This window comes from Brachyhypopomus gauderio, chromosome 7 (assembly GCF_052324685.1).
Source record: "Brachyhypopomus gauderio isolate BG-103 chromosome 7, BGAUD_0.2, whole genome shotgun sequence".
Classification (NCBI taxonomy): domain Eukaryota; kingdom Metazoa; phylum Chordata; class Actinopteri; order Gymnotiformes; family Hypopomidae; genus Brachyhypopomus; species Brachyhypopomus gauderio.
Genome location: NC_135217.1, coordinates 2,104,100 through 2,120,614, shown reverse-complemented (window position 1 = coordinate 2,120,614; position 16,515 = coordinate 2,104,100). Strand labels below are relative to the sequence as shown.

The following is a 16,515-nucleotide window of genomic DNA, read 5'->3' as shown; positions in this document are numbered from 1 at the left end:
TGGTTTTTTCTTCACACTGAAATAAAACCCTCACATTTGCATGTATATTTTACATCCATGACATCTTGTAATTGGTTATTAAATATTATTGGTTATTTATTATTGGTAATTAAACTCCTGCAGCTCTCAGCTATGTCTTTTTTCTCCCAGCTGCATAGTTTTCTCCATCTTCCCTTCCAGCACTTCGCTGTTACATTACTGAATCTCTTTTCTCTTCCTCAACTGTTGAATGTTTTCCTGCAGTGTTGTGGTTTCATCTTCAGTCTCTGGTGTTGTCCTGCACAGTTCCAGCACACAGACGTGTCCACTCTGTCCTCTACAGCTGTTCTCTCTGTGCTCTCATGGGTCTTTAGTCTCTCTCCTCTTACTGGACCTCGAGGGTTTAATGATTATTATATTTCACTCCGTCCCTTTCATCCACTTTCCCTCTGTGAAACATCACACTTATTTCACTTTCGTTATTACTCTATATGTTAAATACTCGTTTTGTTCCACTTTCTCTCATACACTTGTGACAGGAATTGAAAGTAATTGCCCTGAATTGGTGTGTTTACAGTGATGTGTGTTCTGGTGATATGATGAGGACAAACCATGTCATGTAGTGACTGCCAATGTGAGACTGGAGAGAATATGTTTGTATGTTTGTGTGTGTGTGTGTGTGTGTGTATGCACCGTCTACAACTCATTAGTCTCTACATACCGTCTTAGTGTTGCTGTCCTCTAACTCAACACTGATTTTCCCTGAACCTAAACCTTAATAAGCTGTAACGCAGCTCATGCGGACACAAACGCTGAGGAGAGCGAGATTTATTCAAGGGAATACCAAAACCATGGTCAAATGGACAGGCGTGGGTCATACCAGGAGGGCAGCCAGAACAGGAAAGATAAACAGGCATACTAAACAGGGAACTAACCAGGACGGGGAAACACAGAACAGGCAGATAACCACGGATAACAGAAAGCACAAAAGAGCGAACTCACGAACAGGGATGCAAATAGGCTAACAGCACGAACCGACAGAGTGAACAAAACCACCGATACGGACATGGGCGAAACAAGGACTGATATACAAGGAACAGAACGAGACACATCTGACAAGGATCATGACATGGGTGTGGTAGACAGACAGAAACCGGGGCAACAGACAAGCAAGGCAGGGCTAGGGGCACGGAACAACAGAACCACGAGGAACAGAGACATGGAAGTGACGGCGAGGAGAGGGGGGCGTAGCCCTACGTGACATAAGCCTTCTGTTCCGAATTAGGAGCTCACCGCATTCCCAAGTCTCTTCTTGCATTATGCATTTATTTATTTATTTAGGTTTAAGCAGAATTACAGTATGACATTTCAATACTAAATTAAACACATAGTTATTAATGTTTATAATCCTAGATAATCACGAATAACCTGCCTCACAAACACATGCTCTTAAGCTTGCATATTTATGTCACGGTCACAGCTCCGGACCCCTCCTTGTGGGCGTGTCGCTACGTTGTCTGTGTGCCATTATGTCCATGTTTGTAGGGTGTGGGTCGTTTGTGAGCGTGTTCGTAGTCGCACCTGTGCCTTGTCTTGCGATCACGAGGGTCTGTGTTAATCACCTATTTAATGTGCGTTCGCACAATGTCTTATGCTCGTCTTTGTCTAAAGCGCGTGTCACTGTGAGTGTTGTGTGAGTGATTGTGCTGTTTGCACCACACTTCCTCTATTTGTTAAGCACAATAAACGTATGTTGCCGTACCTGCTCGTCGTGCCTCCTTCAACCCAGCGTAACATATAATATGCTCTCATATTGTTATGACGGTCTGATGCAGTGTATAGTGTTTCTGTATTTGTTGCAAATGCACAGTGCTAATGATGTGAATAAATTATATGCAGGGTTCCCACAGGTCCTTGAAATCCTTGAAAGTTTGTGAATCTGAAAAAATAAGTTCAAGGCCCTGGAAAGTTTTTGAAAACAGGCATAAAAGACAGCCATCCTTGAAGGTCCTTGAATATTTTGGGGGGTTTGAAATTTCACATGGATGAAGACCGCGGTCACAGAATAATAGGGCACAGTTGGTAGGAAGTCAATATTTACAAAAGATTGCTATGAAAAAGATTGTTATAATGTTTTACATTTCTCATCCTTTGTTGGAAAATATCATCCGATATGATAGTTGTTTTAAGGATTTTAAGAAAGTCTGCAAAGTGATTCCTTTAGCATTAATTCAATTAATCACAAATGTCATTTTATATTCAGAGTTGAATGTTAAAAGTGAATGACTAACTTAGTTGACTTCAAGTGTAATAACAAGATTATTTTATCACTAATGGTATGAGACAAAAGATGTAAGAGATTCTTTAAAGAAACATCCTAATACAAATGATAAAACCACAATGGCTTGTCAAATGGCCCATATCTTCTAAAGTAAAAGAGACTCATTTCAAAATAATAAATAAGATATATCCTGTAGCCATGTTTCTTGAAAGAAGATTTAAACTTTATGTGGATTCATGTACCTTTTGTAAGTCAGAAGATGAATTCCAGGAGCATTAGTTTTTTCATGTCAATATTCACAAAGTTTTTGCATGGACACTAGAAACTCGATTAATCTCAAACTTAACATTCTTTCTTTTGATACCATTTTACTTTATGCGGAAAACTTAAGTTCGGATTTCTCTGATGCCATAAATGTAGTCGTACTTTTAGCAAAATACCACATTCACTACAGTAAGTGGAGTGGTTAAAAGCCTTCTTTTCTCTTTATGATTTAATTAATTAAGAATCATTAAGTAGATTAAAAAACTTGGAAAATGCTAGAATCATCTCACACCAGATTTCCCTATAAATCTATAGTTCTAATCTCATTATATGGCTTTGCTCCTGTGTTTTATGTATGTACTGTATGTGTATATGCATATGTGTATTATTGTTATTATTATTTGTCTACTGTCAACGTGTCATTATTTTGCCAGCACAAGTTCATTTAAAATGATATTGATTCTACAGGGCCTATGCTGACTTTTACTTTGCAAAAGTTTGGTCATTCTCCTGTAGAGAAATTTGTTTGTTTGTTCAGCACCGAAAGCTAGTGTTTCCTGTATGTAGTTAACGTATGTGTAGCCGCTTTACGTGAATGTCACCTTCTCACAGGTCCACTGCTAAATTGCCAGACATGTTGTGTGTAAATTAAATTTTCGTTTAATCAGTGCATAATGTCATGCACAGAACATTTCAGGATGCATGGCTTGAAATGACATTCGATCTTTTGAATTTGCATTGAATTAACATTGTTTTTTGACAACATATTCAGGGGTAACAGTAGGTAAATGGTGCCAGGTGCAGTCCTTGAATTTGAGGAAGTTGGTCCTGGAAAGTCATTGAAAGGTCCTTGAATTTGATGTTAACCGAGGTGTGGGAACCCTGTATATGGATTTTAGCTAATCCACAAGTCCACAAAAATGTAACAGTGTAACAATATAATAATGGAAATAATTCAGCTGCATATCTAAACAGCAAGAGTAATTACACCAGGATAACCAGCTATAACATCTTCCTCCACTATTTCAGAACCCTACAATCTACTCATGAATCATTTACATTTAGTGTAATAATTTATTGGCAACAGGGTATTTTTTTATTCTGTCTATATCAAATGGATTGCCCTTCTAAAAAAAGCTCTGTGAAATCATGTGATCAAGTTGTCATATGATCAAATGGTCAATGTTCAGGCTTCATGCTGGTCCTGTTCTTGTTCATCTATGAACACACACAAGAAGGTTCATATTAATAGTTAATTACTTTAACATATATATAATTACTTTGCCATTAATGTAACACTTCATTTAATGTCTGCTACCTGCATTATTCACTTTTTGAGAAACAGATTCATGCAAACATCCATAGACATTTATGCAAACTGTGTTTATATTTCTTGTGTCTGTGCATTTCTGTGCTGTGTATTCATTTTCTCCGTTTTTCTCCTCATTGCTCTACCTCCCCGCCCCGCGTAGTCTGTCCTGGTGAAACTTTGTATGGTATTGTTAGTTTCCCTTTCGTTATGTTTTACGCTGGTCTTATTTCTCTGTAGTCTCGTTTAGTTATATTCCTTTGTGGTCTGTTTAGTTACTTGTTTCTCTATTTCCGTTAGTCGCTACTCCCCTTGTTATATTACGTTTCTCCCCTTAAGTTCATGTAGCGTATGGTAGTAATGTTCCAATGTGTGTTGAATTTTCCTAGTTGTCTCGTAGTCCTGTTCTGTAGTCTTAGCCCTTCATTGTTTAGTATTGTTCCTATCTGTTTTCTGTGTTTCATTCTAGTGTTTTGTCGCTCTTCTTGTAATAAATATTCATTTATTTGCAATTGCGTCACCCCTGCTTCTAGTAAATGTTACAGCCACAAGCATGCACACCCAAATCTCCCTTTATAAGGGTTGATTCTACTGCCTTCCATGCATTGCAGAATGAATTATTGGTCTAGAAACTAAGTCTACATCTGTGTTAAATTAAAGGTTTTGTCACATTGAGGACCCCGGCCCCTCCCTTTTGGGCGTGTGTCTACGTCGTCTACGTCTACTCGTCTATGGATCTCTGTGGGTGTGGTTGTGTCTTGTGATAATTTGTCTCACCTGTGGCTCGTCTCGTAATCACACGGGGCTTATGTGGTTTGTCTATTTAATGTGCGCTCGTGCAGTGTCCTGTGCTCGTCGTTGTCTAAGTCTACACGTTGTGAGTGTTTACACTGACTGTTTTACGTGCACTGTCTGTGCGTTATCTGTTAAAATACACGTGTCGTCTATTGCCAAGTCAGGATTCGTGTCTCGTCCTTTGCCAACGCACCCGACGTCACAGGTTTCATATGAGCATGTGTTTATGCCATGACCCAGAGCAGTACTTTGCATTCAGAAAAAGGTTATGTCCATTAATAGATAATAACACTTGTACCTTGTGAGGATATTTTCTTTAGAAAATTCTGAAAAAGAAAAGAAAAAGGTTCTCTCAAATCAGTAAATGAGGGGTTGTGACATTTGTAAAGCTGAATGAGTTGTTTGGTGTGTTTTGCGATTGCAGATACTATAAAGGGTAACCTCACCAAAGAAGTCTTCTTTAGCATTGAGAATCTGCCTAAAAAGTCTGTAGGGGACGATTGATTTTAAAGTCTTCATCTGCCTTGTTCCATAATAAATAGTATTTCATATTCGAATTGCCACAGAGACTCAAAATTTAATGTTTGCAAGTGCAGTAAAGAGTGAATGTACATGCAGGCTGGTGGCCTTCTGGGTTTGCACAGCACCTGTGAAATACTTAATAATCCGTGAACAGACACTTACTTGAGTTTGTCTGTGGTGACTTCTTTGTGTCCTAGAAAGGGAATATAATGTGTTTGTCCATTAATGTAGTAACTAAAACCATCTACAAGTGAGCATACAAATACAGTGTGTATATTCAAACCCACTCAATTCCATCTGCAAAAATGTGTACTCTAGGTGACAGGGCTTTTACTGTCACTGGTCCTAAACTCTGGAATGATCCATCCATCCATCCATCCATTATCTACCGCTTATCCGGGGCCGGGTCGCAGAGGTAGCAGTCTGAGCAGGGAAACCCAAAGCTCCCTCTCCCCAGACACCTCAGCCAGCTCCTCGGGTGGAACACCGAGACGTTCCCAGGCCAGTCGAGAGACATAGTCTCGCCAACGTGTCCTGGGTCTTCCTCTGGGCCTCCTCCCAGGGGGACATGCCTGGAACACCTCCCTAGGAAGGCGTCCAGGGGGCATCCGAAACAGGTGCCCAAGCCACCTCAACTGACTCCTCTCGATGTGGAGGAGCAGCGGTTTTACTCCGAGCTCCTCCCGAGTGACCGCGCTTCTCACCCTATCTCTAAGGGTGCGCCCAGCCACTCTGCGGAGGAAACTCATTTCGGCCGCTTGTATCCGCGATCTCGTTCTTTCGGTCATTACCCAAAGCTCATGACCATAGGTGAGGGTAGGAACGTAAATCGACCGGTAAATCGAGAGCTTCGCCTTTTGGCTCAGCTCCTTCTTCACCACAACGGACTGGTACAGCGACCGCATTACTGCGGAAGCTGCACCAATCCGTCTGTCGATCTCACGCTCCATTCTTCCCTCACTCGTGAACAAGATCCCGAGATACTTAAACTCCTCCACTTGAGGCAGGACTTCTCCACCCACCTGAAGGGTGCAAGCTACCCTTTTCCGGTCGAGACCCATGGCCTCGGACTTGGAGGTGCCGATTCTCATCCCAGCTGCTTCACACTCGGCTGCAAACCGCCCCAATGCATGCTGAAGGTCGTGGCCTGAAGATGCCAACAGAACAACATCATCTGCAAATAGCAGAGATGAAATCCTGTGGCCTCCAAACATGACTCCCTCCGGCCCTTGGCTGCGCCTTGAGATCCTGTCCATAAAAATTATGAACAGGACCGGTGATAAGGGGCAGCCCTGACGGAGTCCAACATGCACCGGAAACAGGTCCGACTTACTGCTGGCAATGCGAACCAAACTCCTGCTCCGATCATACAGAGACCGGACAGCCCTTAGTAGAGGACCCCCGATTCCATACTCCTGGAGCACCCCCCCACAGAATACAACGAGGAACACGATCGAATGCCTTCTCCAGATCCACAAAACACATGTGGACTGGTTGGGCATACTCCCATGAACCCTCGAGCACCCTATGAAGGGTATAAAGCTGGTCCAGTGTTCCACGGCCAGGACGAAAGCCGCATTGTTCCTCTTGGATCCGAGGTTCGACTATCGGCCGAATTCTCCTTTCCAGTACCCTAGAGTAGACCTTACCAGGAAGGCTAAGAAGTGTGATACCCCGATAATTGGGGCACACTCTCCGGTCCCCTTTTTTAAAAAGTGGAATCACCACCCCAGTCTGCCACTCCAGAGGAACAGTCCCAGATTGCCATGCGATGTTGCAGAGGCGTGTCAACCAAGACAACCCCACAACATCCAGAGACTTAAGATACTCAGGACGAATCTCATCCACTCCCGCTGCCTTGCCACTGGGGAGTTTGCGAACCACCTCAGTGACTTCGACTTGGGTAATGGACGGGTCCGCCACTGAGTCGTCAGTCTCCGCTTCGTCAATGGAAGGCATGACAGAGGGATTTAGGAGATCCTCACAGTATTCCTTCCACCGTGCGACAATATCCTCAGTCGAGGTCAACAGCTCTCCACCCGCACTGTAGACAGTGTTGACAGAGCACTGCTTATCCCTTCTGAGGTGCCGGACAGTTTGCCAGAATTTCTTTGAGGCCGACCGATAGTCCTCCTCCATGGCCTCACCAAACTCTTCCCAGCTCCGAGTTTTTGCTTCTGCCACTGCCTGAGCCGCCGCACGCCTGGTCTGCCAATACCTATCAGCTGCCTCAGGAGTCCCAGTGGCCAACATGGCCCGATAGGACTCCTTCTTCAGCTTGACGGCATCCCGTACTTCCGGTGTCCACCATCTGGTATGGGGATTGCCGCCGCGACAGGCACCAGCGACCTTGCGGCCACAACTCAGTACAGCAGCTTCAACGATAGAGTCGGAGAACATGGTCCACTCAGACTCCATGTCCCCCGACTCCCTCGGAAGCTGGGAAAAGCTTTCCCGGAGGTGGCAGTTGTAGACCTCCCTGACAGAGTGCTCAGCAAGACATTCCCAGCAGACCCTCACAATATGTTTGGGTCTTCCAGGTCTGTCCAGCCCCCTCCTCTGCCAGCGGATCCAACTTACCACCAGGTAGTGATCAGTTGACAGCTCGGCCCCTCTCTTTACCCGAGTGTCCAAAACATAGGGCCGGAGATCAGATGAAACGACAACAAAATCGATTATTGACCTCCGACCTAAGGTGTCCTGGTGCCAGGTGCACTTGTGGACATCCCTATGCTCGAACATGGTGTTCGTTATGGACAAACCATGACTAGCACAGAAGTCCAATAACAAAGTACCACTCTGGTTCAGATCGGGGGGGGGGGGGGGGGCGTTCCTCCCAATCACGCCCCTCCAGGTGACACTGTCATTGCCCACGTGAGCATTGAAGTCCCCCAGTAGAACAATGGAGTCCCCTGTTGGAGCACTTCTCAGTACCCCTCCCAGGGACTCCAAGAAGGCTGAATACTCTGTGCTGCTATTTGGTCCATAGGCACAAACAACGGCCAGAGCCCTGCTCCCGACCCGAAGGCGAAGACAGGCAACCCTCTCCTTCACCGGGGTAAACTCCAACACATAACGACTAAGCTGGGGAGCTATAAGAACGCCCACACCAGCCCGCCGCCGTTCACCATGAGCAACTCCAGAGAAATGAAGAGTCCAGCCCCTCTCAAGGAGCTGGGTTCCAGAGCCCATGCTGTGCGTAGCGGTGAGCATATGAGTGAGCAATTGTTTATGTCATCATTGGTTGGTATTTTATTATTTTATAAAATTTTATTATTATTATTATTAATGCTTTATTGTACAGTGTCCTTGGGTCTCATGAAAGGTGCTTTATAAATAAAATGTATTATTATTATTACTCCTTCTGCACTTCCTCGATCTGCACCCACCATATTTCTGCTCATTGGCCACACCCTACACCTGTCTCCATTACCTGCACTGATCATTGGCCACACCCCTGCACCTGTCTGCATCACCTGTCCTGATCATTGGCCACACCCCTGCACCTGTCTCCATTACCTTCCTTGTTTAAATCTGGTTGTTCAGTTCCCAGTGTGGGGAGTCTCCTGTCTACCTTTGAGTCTGAACTGAGTTCTCAATCATGTGTGTTCTCCCTCTGTACAGTGACCTCTACCATCTGTTAATCACTTCCCATTGGGGTCAACACCCCTGGACTCTGTTTCTATATATGCCTGAGGTTTCCATCTCCACTATGCAAAGTATTGCCGACTATTCTGGATGAATACCGAGTGTTTTTTCTCATTGCCTTAATCTTTGTTCAAATAAATCTTGTTGTCTTGATGTCTGCACTCGTCTGTGAAGTAGCATGTACCAGCCACAATGTTCTGGATGACTGCAGACTGTAGGTGTGCTTTGTTTCACCCATATCAATAACATTCAAAAACTAACATCAAAGGTCTTGACCTTACATTTACATTTATGGCATTTGGCATACGCCCTTATCCAGAGCGACTTACATTTTTATCTCATTTTTATACAAGTGAGCAATTGAGGGTTAAGGGCCTTGCTCAAGGGTACCTCAGTCATGGCCTCAGGTCTGGGGATCGAACCCACGACCCTCTGGTCACAAGACCAGTTCCCTAACCACCAGGCCATGACTGCCCATGACATCAGTACTCAGGTTCAGAGATCAACACAAAACTAACACGTTAAAACATATTACCTGCGGTTTTAGCTTTTCTACCACTTTCTTTAGTGCTTCCTCATTTTTTGAGCACTCCAATAATCCACAGTCCTCATGGAACAGACAGTCCACTGTGGTCATGTTCTTCCTGGTTACAGATCTGCTGCTGTCTGGTACAATGCGGTCTGGGTCAAATGTGTGATGGAGCACCACTAGAACAACAGGCTTGGAGACTGTGGACAGAGAGCAAGACTTCATGTTGTGAGCAGGACTTTATCTTGTCAAACATGATGGAGCAGTGTGTGCCCAATATCTTATGTGTTCACAATGAAGAGGCTCAGAGTTACCTGCTTCAGTAATGAGCTTCAGTGCTGCTTCAATGTCAGATCCAGCCGATGACACAATAGGACAGAACAGCAGAATGACATCACACTCCACTGTAGACACCTTCTCCAGGTCTGGTATTTGTTTGTGGAGCATTTCCAGAAAGCATTCATGAACACCAAGTGTTTTCCCACTTATGATAGAGACGTATTTGACCGTCTGATGGGGACGGGGGCTCCGTGTCACTATGACATCTAAGAGCATAAGAGAATCTGCTTCATCACACATAAACCTTTATATGTAATTTCATGCTGGACAAATATATTTTACTGACTTAAAAAAAGGATATAAAAAAACATATGACGTGGCACAAGGAACACAATAATTTTCATTACACAAAAGGAGTCATTTAATCATTGCAATAAATAACATCACTTACCTTCACTCATGTGTTTGGTGCTTTGCTGTGGAACAAAGAATTATCTCAAACACAGAATACAAAGAACAAACCTCACCATAAGTGTCAAGTTATCAAACGCTGATCATCTGTCTCTCAGCAAAGCCAATGAGATGAGTTCTAAAAACTGAGGTAATCTGGCTTTTTTAAACCTTATTGTACCTTTGTGATGTTTACAGAATTAGGTCCCGTCGTCCTCTGCATAAAGATTAATGACATGTGACTAATACACAAAATCACATTGTTTACATTATTTTAATCTCTAGAATATTTTCATATCCTGGTACTTTATCCATCTGTATATAGTTCCAACAACACTTGCTTACATTCCAAGACTAAAATAATGAATTACCATTATATAAAATATAGGATTAACTAATGAAGCACCACTACCTGATCCTCAGTCCACTTTGAAATGCTGTTGGGAGCCTCTTTATTCTTCTCACAGTGCAGCAGGCCCTGAACCTCCATCCAATTTGAAATGCAGTTGAGAGCCTCTTTATTCTTTACACAGTCTAGAAGTCCCTGATACTCAAAGAACAGACAGTCCACTGTGGTCGTGTTCTTCCTGGTTACAGATCTGCTGCTGTCTGGTACAGTGCAGTATGGGTCAAATGTGTGATGGAGCACCACTAGAACAGCAGGTTTGGAGTCTGTGGACAGAGAACAAGACTTGATGTTGTGAGCAGGACTTTATCTTGTCAAACATGATGGAGCAGTGTGTGCCCAATATCTTATGTGTTCACAATGAAGAGGCTCAGAGTTACCTGCTTCAGAAATGAGCTTCAGTGCTGCTTCAATATCAGTTCCAGCCCGAGACACAATGGGGCAGAACAGCAGAATGACATCACACTCCTCCATTGTAGACACCTTCTGTAGATCTGATATTTGTTCATGGAGCATTTGCAGAAAACATTCATGAGAACCAAGTGTTTGTCCACTTATGATAGAGACGTATTTGACCCTCTTGTGGGGACGGGGGCTCCATGTCCCACTGGAGTCTAAAACCAAATAAGAGAATCTGCTGCAGACTTCACTTCATAACTGTGGGTGTAACTTGTAGGAACAGAACATAATGCATAAACCTACATACTGTATAATGTATAATACAGGACCAGTGGTGTACCGAACAGATGAAAAGTGGGGAAAAAGTTATATATATATATATATATATATATATATATATATAAGTGGTGTTACTTTAACGCGTTATTTCGATTAATCAATTACAGGAAAATTAACGAACTAAAAAAATGTATGCAATTTAATGCATGAGACACTTTTGCATCGTGGGATGTTTCTCAGTGTACAAGTTCCAGGCATACGGATTATCTGGACGCACAATAAGATGAGCATGATGGAGATGACTGAAGAGGCTACGCTGGTGGATGGGAAATTTAAATATAAGAAACTTCCAGATGGAAGTACAAACAAAAATAGTGTTATTTGCACTTTATGCAAGAAGGAGTTTGCTTATCACAGGAGCACTTCCACCCTTCGTTACCACCTCAATGCAAAACACGTTGGGGCTAACGTGCAGGTCAGTAATGATAACTTACCTGCTAAATGTATTCCTAGTACGATAGGGTGACCAAACGTTCATATTTGCCGGGACATGTCCATATTTCACATCCTGTCCCGGGCGTCCCGGGTTTTTTTTTTTAAGTGAGTGTAACCCAGAGAAGTAATTAACAGCAGTAATCTGCAAAATAAGTTATTCTCCTTATAGTTCATATAATTGTTCCTACAGATAAGCTACTGTTATGTTCACTGTCTGTTAAAATATATTTTCCTGCTGTTATTCTGTATTATCTTGTCACTCATCTCTGCATTGTGGGCCTGCTGGGCAAGTGGGCGGGTCTGGGAGAGGCGGGAAAAAGAGAGTGGGGTGAGGGAGAAGTGAGGGGGGAGAGTGAAGAGAAGAGAGGAGTTGGATCGTCTCCGTGGCCAACGGGACAAGAGTTTAGTGGTACAGTTGTGTTTATCAGCTCGATATATCACACCAAATGAAATATACGCTGCTGTAATATGAGTGAAATGACGGTAATGTTGTTATCATTTGTGTTCGACTGTGAGAAGGCAATAGTGTAAGCTTCACCAAGGTGCGCGTTAACTTAGCCAAGGTTAGCACTAAGCATCGTGGGGATAGCTAACGCTGGACATGTTTGGCTAGCAAAGCCAAGCTTCATAGAGTCCGATCAGGTTCAAGACTCCGCCCGTTCTCCGGACACTCAGAACAACCTGTTAGCCAGCTGAACTTTCGCCAGCACTGCGGGAGACTGTACTGTTAACTTAGCCACCCCAGGCTAACCCCCGTCGCCCGAGTAGCCCTCGGTTAGCCAGCCGAACTTCCGCCAGCACTGCGGGAGACTGTACTGCTAGCTTAGCCACCCAGGCTAACCGGGGGCTAAAATAACCCAGGCTAAAATAAAGCTACGGTTTATTTTATTTTACAATCTTTTTGTTTTGGCTCGAGAGAGTGAAGAGGCCAGTGCAGTTTTGCCACCATGCACGCTAGCGACGCTTCCAGGCCTGCAACGAGTGTTTTAACTATTTGAATGCCGGTGTGTGTGTGCGTGTGTGTGTGTGTCTGTGTGGGCCCACTACACAGTTAAGGTTACAGTGTTGATTTCATCAGTGTTTTGGGAGTCAAGAGTATTATTTTATACCCTGAGGAAGTTGGCTTAGTATAAATATAAGTGATATTTTATTTAGAACTAAAATTGGGTTAAGCCATTGTCAATTGTTGGTGCTGTGAATAATAATACACCAAATGTATTATACAGTATTCTGCTAAAATTTATACAAAAAATTAATAGTCTATACTTGAAGATCAACATTATAATTTATAATGATTTTAACTAATCATATCTATTAGTCCTGGGTATATTAAAATACAAGTCAATTGCATCCCATACTGTCTTTAAAGTGTTTGTTTTTTTGTGTGTTCTTTTAGGGAAAGAGGACTAGTGTGAATACAGCCCTAGTAGAAATTGGAGGCACCGCCATTGTAAATTTAAGATCTCTAGAATAGATATATGTCATATTTAATATAAAACTAGTGAACCCAGGGCGCTCTTATAGGTGATTCCACCCCGTGTGTAAAACCACTAAGATCTGGTAAAGGAGCGCTACATGAGGAAATGTCCGGGTTTTTAAATGACCTTCATTGGACCATTAAGACTGGATTAAACTTTCGCGGGTGACCGTAGACTCCGCACACCTCGCGCGAGCAGCGGAGGCGTTTATACTCGACGCATCACATTATTTAGAGTTGTTCGCTCTCTGTGGTCGAAAATAAAGGCTTACAAGAAGCGCTGCAAATTGTGTCAACTGATGCAATTTATGAACTGCCATCCAGAAAGACAATGTCGAAGAAAATCCAGCAGCTGTATAATGAGGAAAGGGAAGTAAAACAGGTTATTGTGAAGAGCACCACAAATGTGGCTCTGACTGGGGATCACTGGACCTCTGTTAGCAACAAGAATTATCTTGGTGTGACAGCTCATATTATAGATGATGAATGGAAGATCCAGTCATTTGCTTTGAGCATGCAGAAGACCACTTCTAGGCACTATGGAGATGCCTGTGGCAGAGGACTTTAGGGCTGTGGCAGAGGCCTGGGAAATTAAAGAAAAAAGTATACAATCTAAAATGGTATTAAAAAACATCTTCTGATTTACTTCAATTCTTATTCTTCCAATATCCTGAGCAAAACTCCCAAAATTAAACAACATTAAATAAAATTCCCAGGCCTCTGCCACAGCCATAAAGTCCTCTACACAGGCATCTCCATAGTGCCTAGAAGTGGTCTTCTGCATGCTCAAAGCAAATCATTACTGACCTGCGCGTTAGCCCCAACATGCTTCGCGTTGAGGTGGTAACGAAGGGTGGAAGTGCTCCTGTGATAAGCGAACTCCTTCTTGCATAAAGTGCAAATAACATTATTTTTGTTTGTACTTCCATCTGGAAGTTTCTTATATTTAAATTTCCCATCCACCAGCGTAGCCTCTTCAGTAATCTCCATCATGCTCATCTTATTGTGTGTCCATATAATCTGTATGCCTGGAACTCGTGCACTGAGAAACAGTCCACGGTGCGAAAGTGTCTCATGCGTTAAAATGCGTTAATTTTTTTAGTTCGTTAATTTTCCTGTAACGAATGAATCAAAATTTACGCGTTAAAGTCCCACCACTAATATATATATATATATATATATTAGTGCTGTCAATTCCAGGTGCTGCGATTAAAAGTCCTTACCAGGATTTTGCTCAGGCAAAGCTTGAAAGCTTGAGCAAAATCATGGTGAGGACTTTTAATCGCGGCACCTGGAATTGACAGCACTATTATATATATATATGAAAATGAGGCTAGCGCTGTCGCCTCACAACAAGGCAGTCTGGGTTCGATTCTCGGTCTGGGCTGCTCTGTGTGGAGTTTGCATGTTCTCCCTGTGCCTGCGTGGGTTTCCTCCGGGTACTCCGGTTTCCTCCCACAGTCCAAAGACATGCGTGTTAGGTTGATTGATCACTCTAAATTGCCCGTAGGTGTGAGTGCGTGAGTGTGTGTTGGCCATGCGGCGGACTGGCGACCTGCCCATGGTGTACCCTGCCTTCGCCCGGAGATGCTGGGATTGGCTCCAGCCCCCCGTGACCCTGACTAGCGGGATTAAGCGGTTCAGATAATGGATGGATGGATGGATGAAAATGACACAGGGAACATGATCACATGACATGATCACTGTTACTGTATTCAGGCATCGCAATAAAAAACATCACTTACCTTCACTTTTTTTTCCAGAACTTTTTTTTTTTTCCTGTTAAAACAGTAAATGCTATCTTACATACTTAATACAAATAATAAATAAGAACTCTCTATAACTATCAGGCAGAAAAGATTGGATTTCCTCTAAATGTGAATATTTTTACCAAAGTCTCTAACCAGAGAGATGCTTTAAAAGGATTTGGTCCCCTGCCAATGAATCTCATTAAATGAAATGTCACATATGGTTATTGTTGTATCTTGTTCTTGTCATGGTAGGCCTGTCCTCAAGCACAGGGGAGACGCCCACAGCACATTATGTCACTGCTTGACCCCTCCCCCCGTTCACAGTCCCCCACGTAATGACACGCCCTCTCATTTATCGTTCACACCTGCAGCACATTACCTCTGCCCTTTAAAGCCTCCACAGGTCCCGTCGTCCAATGCAGATTATTCGACTAGCCTGCACCGAAGACAAGTAACTGCTGCGCCAGCCCTGCACAACGCTTTAAGGACTTTATTCGCGCTTCATTTGTAGTTCAGGGCTACTTTGCTGTTCTTGGCTTTTCTATCTGAGCCCATTTAAAGTGAACCTTTCTGTTCTGTTCTTTGTTATGGATATTAAAAACGTATCCGCCTCACTTTCACCTCCTGACGTCACAGTTCTCCTCTCGTTAACATGCGTGTATTTAAAGCTCAGGCATGAAAATGGGTCAGGGGTTAAAAAGGTGAGAAGACCGGGGGGCGGGGCATGGGACGTCATGGGGATACGGCGACGGGGGGGGTGGCTGCTGGTGTAAGGGGGTACAGCGACAGGTGATACCAAATATTACGGAGCCCGTAAGGTGACATCATGTAAAAATATAGGCTAATAACGCCTGGCCACGACTTACTAACGGGTGTGAACGACTTACTAACGCGTGCGAACAAGATAATTAACGCGTGCGAACAAGATAATTAAGTATTACTTTATATAAAGCCAGGTTTACCTTCCTTGGGCAGTCAGTTCGCGAACATCCCCGAGATCTACTTGCTTTGCTGTGAAAAAAAAAACTTTGTTGCCGCATGTGAAAGGCGACATTAGTATCTCGTTCACATGCGTTAATAAGTTGTGGCCACGCGTTATTATTTTTTTTTACAAGATGTCACCTTACGGGCTCCGTAAAATATAGTAAAATCCATTAAAAAAATTTTTTTTGACTGTCTTGTCAATGGATTCAATGTATGGAGCCAGATCGTAAACGCGAGAAGCCGCTTTCGCCATTCCAGATGGCTCAGTCAAAACCATTACGTCTTAATGAAACAATAAATACATCAGCGGCGAAAATGAGTGTAAAAATACATGTTATTTTCTAACATGGGCTAAGGGTAGACTCAAACGACAAGAGTTTACAACTTCATCTTCAACCTTTTCAGCCCTGGTGCGAATGTTATCACACGTCCCTGGATTCACCAGTTACAACTACAGACACACTAGAAAAAAATCTTGTTTCTTATTTTATGTCACCGTTAACTACACGGGGTTGACGCGAACTTAATAGGCCTATCTATCTACCTATTTATCACAAGAGCTTGTGGCTCTGACGGTGTTCAACGCTGTAGCGAACGGCAGTAACTTTGTTTTACCGCAAAATATGAAAACGATTGAAACTATTAATAACCCAATTAAATCCACTGGG

The 16,515-nt window shown here is 43.2% G+C and overlaps 1 protein-coding gene across 1 annotated transcript in view; it reads left to right on the top strand.

Moving 5' to 3' along the window:
• LOC143518418 (uncharacterized) overlaps positions 1-16,515 on the top strand; it is a 44,518-nt gene that overhangs the window by 19,926 nt on the left and 8,077 nt on the right. The window lies entirely within an intron of this gene.